General features: G+C 44.9%; 1 protein-coding gene across 1 annotated transcript in view; it reads right to left on the bottom strand.

The window, feature by feature from the left end:
* fgfr1a (fibroblast growth factor receptor 1a) overlaps nucleotides 1–12,061 on the bottom strand; it is a 42,553-nt gene extending 30,492 nt beyond the window's left edge. The window contains exon 1 of the mRNA XM_039013440.1: nucleotides 11,494–12,061. The gene's annotated coding sequence lies outside the window, so the exon portion shown is untranslated. The remainder of the gene's footprint in view (nucleotides 1–11,493) is intronic.
* Nucleotides 12,062–12,757: the final 696 nt, after the last annotated feature.

Genomic DNA, 12,757 nt, shown 5'->3' with positions numbered 1-12,757 from the left:
GGTCCCAGCGCGCACGACCCACGTGGAGTTCCAGGTCTCCGGTAGCCTCTGGAACTGCCGATCTGCGGCCAACAAGGCAGAGTTCATCTCAGCCTATGCTTCCCTCCAGTCCCTCGACTTCTTGGCACTGACGGAAACATGGATCACCACAGATAACACTGCTACTCCTACTGCTCTCTCTTCGTCTGCCCACGTGTTCTCGCACACCCCGAGAGCTTCTGGTCAGCGGGGTGGTGGCACCGGGATCCTCATCTCTCCCAAGTGGTCATTCTCTCTTTCTCCCCTTACCCATCTGTCTATCGCCTCCTTTGAATTCCATGCTGTCACAGTTACCAGCCCTTTTCAAGCTTAACATCCTTATCATTTATCGCCCTCCAGGTTCCCTCGGAGAGTTCATCAATGAGCTTGATGCCTTGATAAGCTCCTTTCCTGAGGACGGCTCACCTCACAGTTCTGGGTGACTTTAACCTCCCCACGTCTACCTTTGACTCATTCCTCTCTGCCTCCTTCTTTCCACTCCTCTCCTCTTTTGACCTCACCCTCTCACCTTCCCCCCCTACTCACAAGGCAGGCAATACACTTGACCTCATCTTTACTAGATGCTGTTCTTCCACTAACCTCATTGCAACTCCCCTCCAAGTCTCCGACCACTACCTTGTATCCTTTTCCCTCTCGCTCTCATCCAACACTTCCCACACTGCCCCTACTCGGATGGTATCGCGCCGTCCCAACCTCCGCTCTCTCTCCCCCGCTACTCTCTCCTCTTCCATCCTATCATCTCTTCCCTCTGCTCAAACCTTCTCCAACCTATCTCCTGATTCTGCCTCCTCAACCCTCCTCTCCTCCCTTTCTGCATCCTTTGACTCTCTATGTCCCCTATCCTCCAGGCCGGCTCGGTCCTCCCCTCCCGCTCCGTGGCTCGACGACTCATTGCGAGCTCACAGAACAGGGCTCCGGGCAGCCGAGCGGAAATGGAGGAAAACTCGCCTCCCTGCGGACCTGGCATCCTTTCACTCCCTCCTCTCTACATTTTCCTCTTCTGTCTCTGCTGCTAAAGCCACTTTCTACCACTCTAAATTCCAAGCATCTGCCTCTAACCCTAGGAAGCTCTTTGCCACCTTCTCCTCCCTCCTGAATCCTCCTCCCCCTCCCCCCCCCCTCCTCCCTCTCTGCAGATGACTTCGTCAACCATTTTGAAAAGAAGGTCGACGACATCCGATCCTCGTTTGCTAAGTCAAATGACACCGCTGGTTCTGCTCACACTGCCCTACCCTGTGCTCTGACCTCTTTCTCCCCTCTCTCTCCAGATGAAATCTCGCGTCTTGTGACGGCCGGCCGCCCAACAACCTGCCCGCTTGACCCTATCCCCTCCTCTCTTCTCCAGACCATTTCCGGAGACCTTCTCCCTTACCTCACCTCGCTCATCAACTCATCCTTGACCGCTGGCTACGTCCCTTCCGTCTTCAAGAGAGCGAGAGTTGCACCCCTTCTGAAAAAACCTACACTCGATCCCTCCGATGTCAACAACTACAGACCAGTATCCCTTCTTTCTTTTCTCTCCAAAACTCTTGAACGTGCCGTCCTTGGCCAGCTCTCCTGCTATCTCTCTCAGAATGACCTTCTTGATCCAAATCAGTCAGGTTTCAAGACTAGTCATTCAACTGAGACTGCTCTTCTCTGTATCACGGAGGCGCTCCGCACTGCTAAAGCTAACTCTCTCTCCTCTGCTCTCATCCTTCTAGACCTATCGGCTGCCTTCGATACTGTGAACCATCAGATCCTCCTCTCCACCCTCTCCGAGTTGGGCATCTCCGGCGCGGCCCACGCTTGGATTGCGTCCTACCTGACAGGTCGCTCCTACCAGGTGGCGTGGCGAGAATCTGTCTCCTCACCACGTGCTCTCACCACTGGTGTCCCCCAGGGCTCTGTTCTAGGCCCTCTCCTATTCTCGCTATACACCAAGTCACTTGGCTCTGTCATAACCTCACATGGTCTCTCCTATCATTGCTATGCAGACGACACACAATTAATCTTCTCCTTTCCCCCTTCTGATGACCAGGTGGCGAATCGCATCTCTGCATGTCTGGCAGACATATCAGTGTGGATGACGGATCACCACCTCAAGCTGAACCTCGGCAAGACGGAGCTGCTCTTCCTCCCGGGGAAGGACTGCCCGTTCCATGATCTCGCCATCACGGTTGACAACTCCATTGTGTCCTCCTCCCAGAGCGCTAAGAACCTTGGCGTGATCCTGGACAACACCCTGTCGTTCTCAACTAACATCAAGGCGGTGGCCCGTTCCTGTAGGTTCATGCTCTACAACATCCGCAGAGTACGACCCTGCCTCACACAGGAAGCGGCGCAGGTCCTAATCCAGGCACTTGTCATCTCCCGTCTGGATTACTGCAACTCGCTGTTGGCTGGGCTCCCTGCCTGTGCCATTAAACCCCTACAACTCATCCAGAACGCCGCAGCCCGTCTGGTGTTCAACCTTCCCAAGTTCTCTCACGTCACCCCGCTCCTCCGCTCTCTCCACTGGCTTCCAGTTGAAGCTCGCATCCGCTACAAGACCATGGTGCTTGCCTACGGAGCTGTGAGGGGAACGGCACCTCAGTACCTTCAGGCTCTGATCAGGCCCTACACCCAAACAAGGGCACTGCGTTCATCCACCTCTGGCCTGCTCGCCTCCCTACCACTGAGGAAGTACAGTTCCCGCTCAGCCCAGTCAAAACTGTTCGCTGCTCTGGCACCCCAATGGTGGAACAAACTCCCTCACGACGCCAGGACAGCGGAGTCAATCACCACCTTCCGGAGACACCTGAAACCCCACCTCTTTAAGGAATACCTAGGATAGGATAAAGCAATCCTTCTGACCCCCCCCCCCCCCCCCCTTAAAAGATTTAGATGCACTATTGTAAAGTGGCTGTTCCACTGGATGTCATAAGGTGAATGCACCAATTTGTAAGTCGCTCTGGATAAGAGCGTCTGCTAAATGACTTAAATGTAAATGTATATATATATATATATATATATATATATATATATAATATTATATATTAAACACGCTTCTCAGAAATCCCTGCTCTCCTGCGCCTGACTCCTACACCTCTCACCGAGACGCACCTTATCACACCCTACCTTGTCACAACACAACTGATTGGCTCAAACGTATTAAGGAAAGAAATTCCACAAATGAACTTTTAACAAGGCACTCCTGTTAATTGAAATGCATTCCAGGTGACTACCTCATGAAGCTGTTTGAGAGAATGCCAATAGCGTGCAAAGCTGTCATTAAGGCAGAGGATGGCTACTTTGAAGAATGTCAAATATATTTTGATTTGTTTAACACTTTTTTGGTTACTACATGATTCCATGTCTAATTTCACATATAGTAAAAAATAAACAAAAACCCTGGAATGAGTAGCTGTGTCCAAACTTCTGACTGGTACTGTATGTGAGAGTGTGTGTGGCGTCGATATGCATGTGTGTGTTTTGTGTTTGAGCATATGTGTGTGTGAGCGTGTGTATGTTGGTTTAGGATATGTGAGTGTGTGGGTAGAGTCTGGAGAATGTGCATAGAGCCAGTTCAAAAAAAGAGTCAATGCAAAAAAAGGAGTTCAACGCAAATAGTCCGGGTAACCATTTGATTAACTGTTCAGCAGTCTAATGGCTTGGGGGTAGAAGCTGTTCAGGAGCCTTTTGGATGCCAGACTAAACCCTCCAGTACCACTTGCCGTGAAGTAGCAGAGAGAACAGCCCATGAATTGGGTGGCTGGAGTCTGAACAGTTTTAGGGCCTTCCTCTGACACCGCCTGGTATAGAGGTCCTGGATGGCAGGGAGCGCCTTGCAGTTAGATGTCAACCAGTTGCCATACCAAACGGTGATGTAGCAGAACTTTGAGGATCTGAGGGCCCATGACAAATATTTTCAGCCTCCTGAGGGGGAAGAGGCATAGTCTTGCCGTCTTCATGACTGTGTTGGTGTGTTTGGACCATGATAGGTCCTTAGTGATGTAGACACAGAGGAACTTGAAGCTCTCGACCCGCTCCACTACAGCACTGTCGATGTGAACGGGGGCGTGCTCGGGCCCTCCATTTTTTGTAGTCCACAATCAGCTCCTTTGTCTTGCTGACATTGAGGGAGAGGTTGTTGTCCTGGCACCACTCCTGCCAGGTTTCTGACCTCCTTCCTGTAGGCCATCTCATCGTCGATCAGGCCGACCACCGTTGTGTCGTCTGCAAACTTAATGATGGTATTGGAGTCATGCACGGCCACGTAGTCGTGGGTGAACAAGGAGTACAAGAGGGGACTAAGTATGCCCATCTGAGAGGCCCCCGTGTTGAGGGTTAGCATGGCGTATGTGTTGTTGCCTACCCTTACCACCTGGGGATGGGCCGTGAAGAAGTCTTGGATTCAGTTGCAGAGGGAGGTGTTTAATCCCAGGGTCCTTAGCTTAGTGATGAGCTTGGAGGGCACTACGGTGTTGAACACTGAGCTGTAGTCAATGAACAGCATGCTCAAGTAGGTGTTCCTTTTGTTCAGGTGGGAAAGGGCAGTGTGGAGTACAATAGAGATTGCGTCATCTCTGGATCTGTTGGGGCGATATGCAAATTGGAGTGGATCCAGGCTGTCTGGGATGATGGTGTTGATATGAGCCATGATCAGCCTTTGAAAGCATTTCATGGCTACAGATGTGAGCTCTAAGGGGTGATAGTCATTTAGACATGTTACCTTGGCATTCTTGGGCAGAGACAAACTTCCGGTTTGAGTTTTTAAGCAGGAATCAGGGGGATAGAGTTATGGTCAGATTTACCAAATGGAGGGCGAGGGAGAGATTCGTATGCATCTCTATGCGTGGAGTAGTGATCTACAGTTTTTCGCCTCTAGTTGCACAGGTGACATGCTGGTAGAAAATAGGTCAAACGGATTTCAGTTTTCCTACATTAGAATTACCGGCCACTAGGAGCGCCGCCTCTGGGTGAGCATTTTCTTGTTTACTTATGGCGCTATACAGCTTGTTGAGGGCAGTCTTAGTCCCATCATCAGTTTATGGTGGTAAATAGACCACTAAGTAAATAGTACTGTCTACAGCTACCATATCAAGAGGTATTCTCCTGATTGGAGCAGAAACTCGAAACTTCATTAATATTAACAATGAGACACCCCCCCCCCCCCCCCCCAACCTTACCTGAATCTGCCGTTCTGTCCTGCCGATGTATAGAAAAACAGCTGTGTATATGTTTTCCATGTTCAGCCATGACTCTGAATAACACCGGATATTACAGTTCTTCAGATCACGTTGATAGGATAGTCTCAAACGGCGCTCGTCTAGTTTATTCTCCAGTGACTGCACGTTCGTCAATGGAACGGAGGCTAGAGGCGGTTTATCCACTTGCCAACGTAGTCTCGTCAGGTATCCCGCACGCCGGACTCTATAACACCTTTTTAATTGAGTGTCAGGGATTTGGGCCTGGTCCTGGATGAGCAGTTTGTTCTTCGCTTCCGACTCACTGAAGTAGAAATCTTCATCCAAATCGAGGATAGTGATCACTGTTGATGTCCAGAAGCTCTTTACAGTCATAGGAAACGATGGCGGGAACTTTTTATGTACATAAAAAGGTAAGATCAGCAACAAAAAAAAAAAACACAAAATAGCACAATTGGTCAGGAGCCTGTAAAAAGACTGCTGTGCTATTCAGTTAGAGGAACACTTAAGGAGATATACAACATATTTCATGTTACAGGTTATTCAACCTCAAACCTTTATCCTGTCACCCGAATGGAATGGATAAGAGAGCTCCCTCTGATCATGGCATAACAGTGAACGTAGTTGTGACAAGGGAAATTGCCACCTAGAATGATAGACATGAAATGCTATGCTTTTTTTGGGGGGGCAAATCTGACCTTAAGCAATTCCTTAAATTTGAGGGTCTTTTATAGGAAAAACCTCAGGACGGATTCAAACGCTTTACCAAAACTGGGGTCGCTGTGAAATAATGCGCCAATTTCTATTAACCACTTCCTTGATCAACCAGGAAATGGGACCATAGGTGGACAACAAAGTTGCAGAGGGAGGAGAGGAATTCCTTTCAAGTGGTTGCAATAATGCATTGTAATGTGTGTGTAGCATGTATGAGTGCCTTCAGAAAGTATGCATACTCCTTGACTTATTCCACATTATCTTGTTACAGCCTGAATTCAAAATTGATTAAATATATTTTCTCACCCATCTACACACAACACCCCATAATGACAAAATGAAAACATGCTAGAAACCTTTACGCATTTATTGACAATTTAAGACAGAAATATCCCATTTACATAAGTATTCAAACCCCTGAGTCAAACACCTGAATCACCTTGGCAGCGCTTTACAGCTGTGAGTCTTTCTGGGTAAATTTCTAAGAGCTTTTCACACCTGGATTGTACAATAGTTGCACATTATTCTTTCGAAATTTCTTTAAGCTCTGTCAAGTTGGTTGTCGATCACTGCTAGACAGCCATTTTTAAGTCTTTCCATAGATTTTCATATCGATTTAAGTCAAAACTAACTAGGCCACTCAGGAACATTCAATATACTCATTGGTAAGTTTGTCTACCAGTGTCTTTTGGAAAGCAGACAGAACCAAGTTTTCCTCTAGGATTTTGCCTGTGCTTAGCTCTATTCTGTTTAATCCCAAATCCCTCCCTAGTCCTTGCCGATTACTTTTATACCCTTATTTTTCCAGGTGAGTTGAATGAGAACACATTCTCATTTACAGCAACAACCTGGGGAATACTTACAGGGGAGAGAAGGGGGGATGAATAAGCCAAATGGAAGCTGGGGATGATTAGGTGGCCATGATGGTATGAGGGCCAGATTGGGAATTTAGCCAGGACACGGGAGTTAACAACCCTACTTTTACAATAAGTGCCATGCGATCTTTAGCTACCACAGATAGTCAGGACACCAGTTTAACGTCCCATCTGAAAGAAGGCACCTTATATAGAGCAATGCCCCCAATCACTGCCCTGGGGAATTGGGATAATTATTTATTTTTTAGACCAGAGGAAAGAGTGCCTCCTAATGGCCCTCCAACACCACTTCCAGCAGCATCTGGTCTCCCATCCAGGGACCAACCCTGCTTAGCTTCAGAGGGAAGCCATCAGTGGGATGTAGGGTGTTATGTTGCTGGCTAAAGCATACCCATAACATGATGCAGCCACCACCATGCTTGAAAATATGAATGTGGTACTCAGTGATGTGTTGCTGAATTTGGATTTCCAAACATAATGCCTTGTATTCAGGACAAAGATAATTTATTTGCCCATTTATATTGCAGTTTTACTTTAGTGCCTTAATGCAAACAGGATGCATGTTTTGGAATATTTGTATTCCTTACAGGCTTCCTTTTTTCACTTTGTATTTACTCCACAATACTAACCTAAATGACAATGTTGTAGATCCATCCTCAGTTCTCTTACTACATCCATTAAACTCCGTAACTGTTTTAAAGTCACCATTGGCCTCATGGTGAAATCCCTGAGCGGTTTCCTTCCTCTGTCAACTGAGTTAGGAAAGACGCCTGTATCTTTGTAGTGACTGGGTGTATTGATACACCATCCAAAGTGTAATTAATAATTCACCTTGCTCAAAGGGATATTCAATGTCTGCATTTTCTTTGTTTGTTTTACCTATCTACCAATAGGTGCTCTTCTTTGCGAGGAAAACCTCCCTGGTCTTTGTGGTTGAATCTGTGTTTGAAATTCACTGCTCAACTGAGGGGCTAACAGATAAATGTATGCTTGGGGTACAAAGAGGTGGTAGTGATTAAAAAAGTCATGTTAAACACTATTGCATACAGATTGAGTCCATGCAACTTATTGGGACATAAGCTCATTTTTACTCTTGAACTTATTTAGGCTTGCCATAACAAAAGGTGTTGAATATTTATTGACTCAAGAAATTTCAGCTTTTCATTTTGTATTAATTTGTCAAATCAGAATTCCATTTTGACATTATGGGGTATTGTGTGTAGGCCAGTGACACAAAATCTATATTTAACCCATTTCAAATGCAGGCTGTAACACAACAAAATGTGGAAAAAGTCAAGGGGTGTGAATACTTTCTGAAGGCACTGTATACAGACAGCGGGGTTAAAGGCACTGTATGTCTAGGTGCGTGTGTGTGCTAAGGTGCAGGGAGTCAGTCCAGGTGCTCAGTTCAACCCGACAGTAAGGGAGTGAACAGCTTGTGGATGGGGTGTGTGGGGTCCTTGATGATGCTATTGGGCTTCCTCAGGCACCATTTTGTGTAGATGTCCTGGATGGGTGGGAACACGACCACAGTGATATACTGAACCTTCTTCACCACCTGCTGGAGCGCCTTGCGGTCATGGACAGAGCAATTCCCATACCAGGCTGTGATGCAACTGGTCAGGACACTCTCGATGGTGAGTAGTAGTATTTGGAGAGGACGTGGCTGGCATGCCAAATTTCTTCAGCCACTTTAGGAAGTAAAGGCACTGTTGCGCCCTCACGACAAGAGTGGTGGTGTTGTTGGTCCATGTCAAATCCTCGGTGATGTGGACTTTCTCAACTGCAGTCCCGTTGATATGGACCAGGGCGTATTCCCTCCTCTGCTTCCTGTAGTCAACAATCAACTCCTTTGTTTTGCTGATGTTGAGGGAGAGGTTGTTGTCCTGGAACCACAATGCCAGTTCACTTACCTTCTTAAATTTGTCAATTCCACCCAGTTATGATGCTTTCACATGACGGCAACAGTCAGATTTGTTAGGTCCTTCGAATTCTCCCAAGTGTACAACTATTTTTAGTTATTATGCACACTCATTATTGTATTGTAGCTGATCTCCATTTCAAAAGATGTGTAACTTCAGTCTATTTTTTCACATACACGGAGTAAACCAAACATTAGAAACACTACCATACCCCATTCAAAAGGCACTTAAATATTTTGTCTTGCCCATTCACCCTCTGAGTGGCACACATACATAATCCATGTCTCAATCAATGTCTCAATAGAAAAATAAATAGCAAACCCACAATGCCCTTCACAAATTGGTCACCACTGCCTTGTGGAGGAATTTAGGAAATTGTTGAAGGGAATGCTGGGAGATTTGGCGTCACCGTTGACCTTTTTAAACGTGTTGGCTGGAGTTTTACTGTTCTCTATTGCCAGGGAAGGAGAGTTGACAGGTCGAGTGTGACTCTGGCAAATAGTATTAAAAATCCTTATTTAACCTGTCTCCTCCCCTTGATCTACACTGATTGAAGTGGATTTAACAAGTGACATCAATAAGGGATCATAGCTTTCACCTGTATTCACCTAGTCAGTGTTCTTAATGTTTTGTAAACTCAGTGTAAATTATACATCATCTACATTCGAGAACATCTTGATAAGTTATTTAACGCCACAACTTTCCACATCAACAGCAAGCAACAATAATGATGTGCCAACCCAGCAACTCAGTAAATTAGAGGGCAGGAAAACTCTTAACTTCCTTTCCTACAGCTCAACAGAACAACTGTTTTCATGGTGAACTCCTTAAGGGAATGCCTCTTAGCTCAACCATCCATCCTCTCCCTCTCATTTCAAACCAACTTGGAAGTAACATTTTAGGGTGCATTGACGCTATCCATTCTTAACCTGCTTCCAAAGAAAGGCAGCATCCGCAACACTAAAATTGGCAAAGCGGGCTTTAGGGGCGGACAGATGATTTCACGTATTGAATTTCACTGAGGTGTACCTGTACTACAGAAAGTGATGGGAGAATACAAGGATGATACCCAGATGAAGCGTCATGGACATTATCCTTTACCTTAGTTCACATAGCAAGAGATGGTAGATCTCAGTCAGTTGTTTTCAAGAAGAGTCACAAGTAAGGATTAATCGGCAAACAGCACGGTCACCTGTTCGCATTGTATATGCTATTCTCCCAGTAAGTATGCACCCCTACCTGGGATTGACAACTGAGGGGCCGAAATCAAAACCTGTAACTGAAACCTCTAAGCAGTGTTCTTGTACAGCAAGAAAGCCTAATTCAATCAATATGCATTTGAGAGCATGTTTGTAAGTGGCTCTGGATAAGAGCGTATGCTAAATGTAAATGTTTGTTTCGCACTAAACACTTTTGTTGTGTACATTCAACATGTGCATTCTTGCTACTGCATGTCATTTTTGACTGAGCTCATTCTCGAAAACCCGTTTATAGTTTTCTTGTTTTTGTTTAACAGAACACCTCTGGAGTACTGAAGCACCTTTCCCTAAAAACTATCCAAAGATGCTGAATCTGAGGGAGATGGACTATGATGGTGTAGTGATTTGGCTGGAGTAAATCAGGATTCTTCCCTCTTGAAAAGATTGGGGATGTTAGGATGGGTGATGACTTCATGACTCCACTGGAAATGTTGCAGAGAAAATAAGTGATGTGCTATATATAGAGAGAGTAGGGGCGTGGTGATCCCCCTAGTCTTATCTCTTCTAAAGCAAAAGGTGACCCATCTACCTTTAAAGTATGACACCCTCATTTTTTAAAGGTAAGGGCACCTACTTCCAATCTCGCTGGTGTAAATGAACCATGCTAAGGAAACTAAAACTGTTCTTCAGATATTCATTTCAGATGATTGGCTATTTTGAAGATGCACTCAAGCAAATTCTTGCGCAAAAGTGTTTTATGTCAAAACAAGTACCGACTTGTAATTGTAATTTGTCAGTAACACAGGTGAGGGAGGAAAAGGCTATAGAATATCTCTGGTAAAGCTTGGGAATGACAAACAATGATCAAATCAAACATTGTAAAGAAAACAGAGTAAAATACATTGCATAGCCACCATGCCCTAACATTTCTTGATTTAAAATGCAAACCGATGCACAACCCTATGCCAAATGTATTTACATTTTGCATGTCACACTGACCTAGGGTAATATGTATCTTAATGTAAGCTTATGCGTGGGCTAATTGAAGAGATCAAGCAAGAAAGTCACAATAAATTCCAACAAATACTGACAACTTTAATGTTATCTCTCTAAGTGTTAGCAGTGGTGACTGAGCGTCCACAGATGGCAACTTAATTGCCCCCCACTCTTCCCAACCAATTAAGCACATGAAAAACAAATTAAAATACAAAACTACCACCAAATGTTAATAAATTGTCAACCAACTTCACAGGAGGGAAAACAAAATTCTTAAATCTGTGAAAAAGGAGAAAAGAAAAGCTCTAGTCACGTCATTAGTGTCAGGGTTTGTTTCCAAACTAGAAACACATGCCCTCTAAAGCCTCCATATAGGAGGGGGGACTAGTGCTACTACAGACTATAAAAAACACTAACAAAATGTCCTTGCTGAGACCTGTGTGTATCTGTCAAAATGTGGATACCTGATACTGATCTAAATCATAATAGATACCTCCCTAAAAGTTATTCTAACCGCACGCTCTGTGCCGAACATGTAGCCTTAAGTAATGATCCCAATTCCCACCTTGAAAAAACCTACCTTCTTGAGGGTCGACGAAACAGCCAGCGTAGAAAAATGTCGTACTCAGAGTGCGAGATTTGATGTTAGAACTTTACAAAAGCTTTTATATCCAACGTCGTTAACTTTAGCCCGTAAAGACGCTCCAATATTAAAAGGAAACTTTTAGAAGATATTTGCCTTTACCCACGTTTACCCTACTTGCCCAAAATAAAAGAAAATCCGCAAGGCATCAAAAGAAAAATCGCTCCTGAGAAAAGCGTGCCCCAATCCCAGATCATAGAACTCAAAATGTCAGTAGCTACGTAGAAAGAGGAAAACATTTAGCATAGGCCTACATCGGCTACAATAAAATATGATTACATCTAGTTGTACTTTTGTCACAAATCTCCCCTACTCCAGTTCTAATAGATTTTAGAATCGATAGAAGATCCGTTCGTCGTTTTTCATAAATCCATTTACTCACTTAGAAAAAGTCAAACAGGCTCAAATATTCCTTTACTATGATTTTACTGTCCGAAAGACCAGAGGGTAAATGTATTAAAAATAATAATAATTGTGCGCTCATGCCTATCTAACTTCTCTCGACTCAGGCTTCTCCTCACCACCCCGGGTCAAATGACTGCATAGACAACGAGATTCCGGACTCGTGGAAGCCTTCCCCCCTAGCATCGCATAGCAAATGCCTTTTCGCATCACTCGGATTGAAGAAACCTGGCTCCCCCTGCCATCCCATCCGCAACACCGCTGTAGCGTACCCATAGAGGACTATAGTGCCCAAAAAACCTATTTTAGCACGGACAGCGCCATTGATACTACTATGTGCCAGATGTTAATTACATTTTTTTTTAAAACCTTTATTTAACTAGGCAAGTCAGTTAAGAACAAATTCTTATTTACAATGACGGCCTACCGGGTTAACTGCCTTGTTCAGGGGGATGAAAGATTTTGTATCTTGTCAGCTCGGGGATTCGATCCAGAAACCTTCCGGTTATTGACCCAACACTCTAACCACTAGGCTACCTGCCGCCCCAAAACACAACACACCCTTACAAATGACCTATTTGTGAAATTGACTTGTCATTTCAATAAGCCTGAATAAAATCTGGGTTTATGATTGTAATTCAACTTTGCCATGGGTTACTGAGCTAGATGCAGGTAGTTTATAGCCCCCGATAGGCCTACATCTAATTTCAGGGTCCACAATAATACTGACAATAAATATGGAGAATGATACATTTGCGATGGAGCTGTGACCATGATCACAATTCATAACTTCCAATTA

This window comes from Salvelinus namaycush, chromosome 18 (genome assembly GCF_016432855.1).
Source record: "Salvelinus namaycush isolate Seneca chromosome 18, SaNama_1.0, whole genome shotgun sequence".
In the NCBI taxonomy this organism is placed as follows: domain Eukaryota; kingdom Metazoa; phylum Chordata; class Actinopteri; order Salmoniformes; family Salmonidae; genus Salvelinus; species Salvelinus namaycush.
This window is presented reverse-complemented; position numbering and strand designations above follow the sequence as displayed.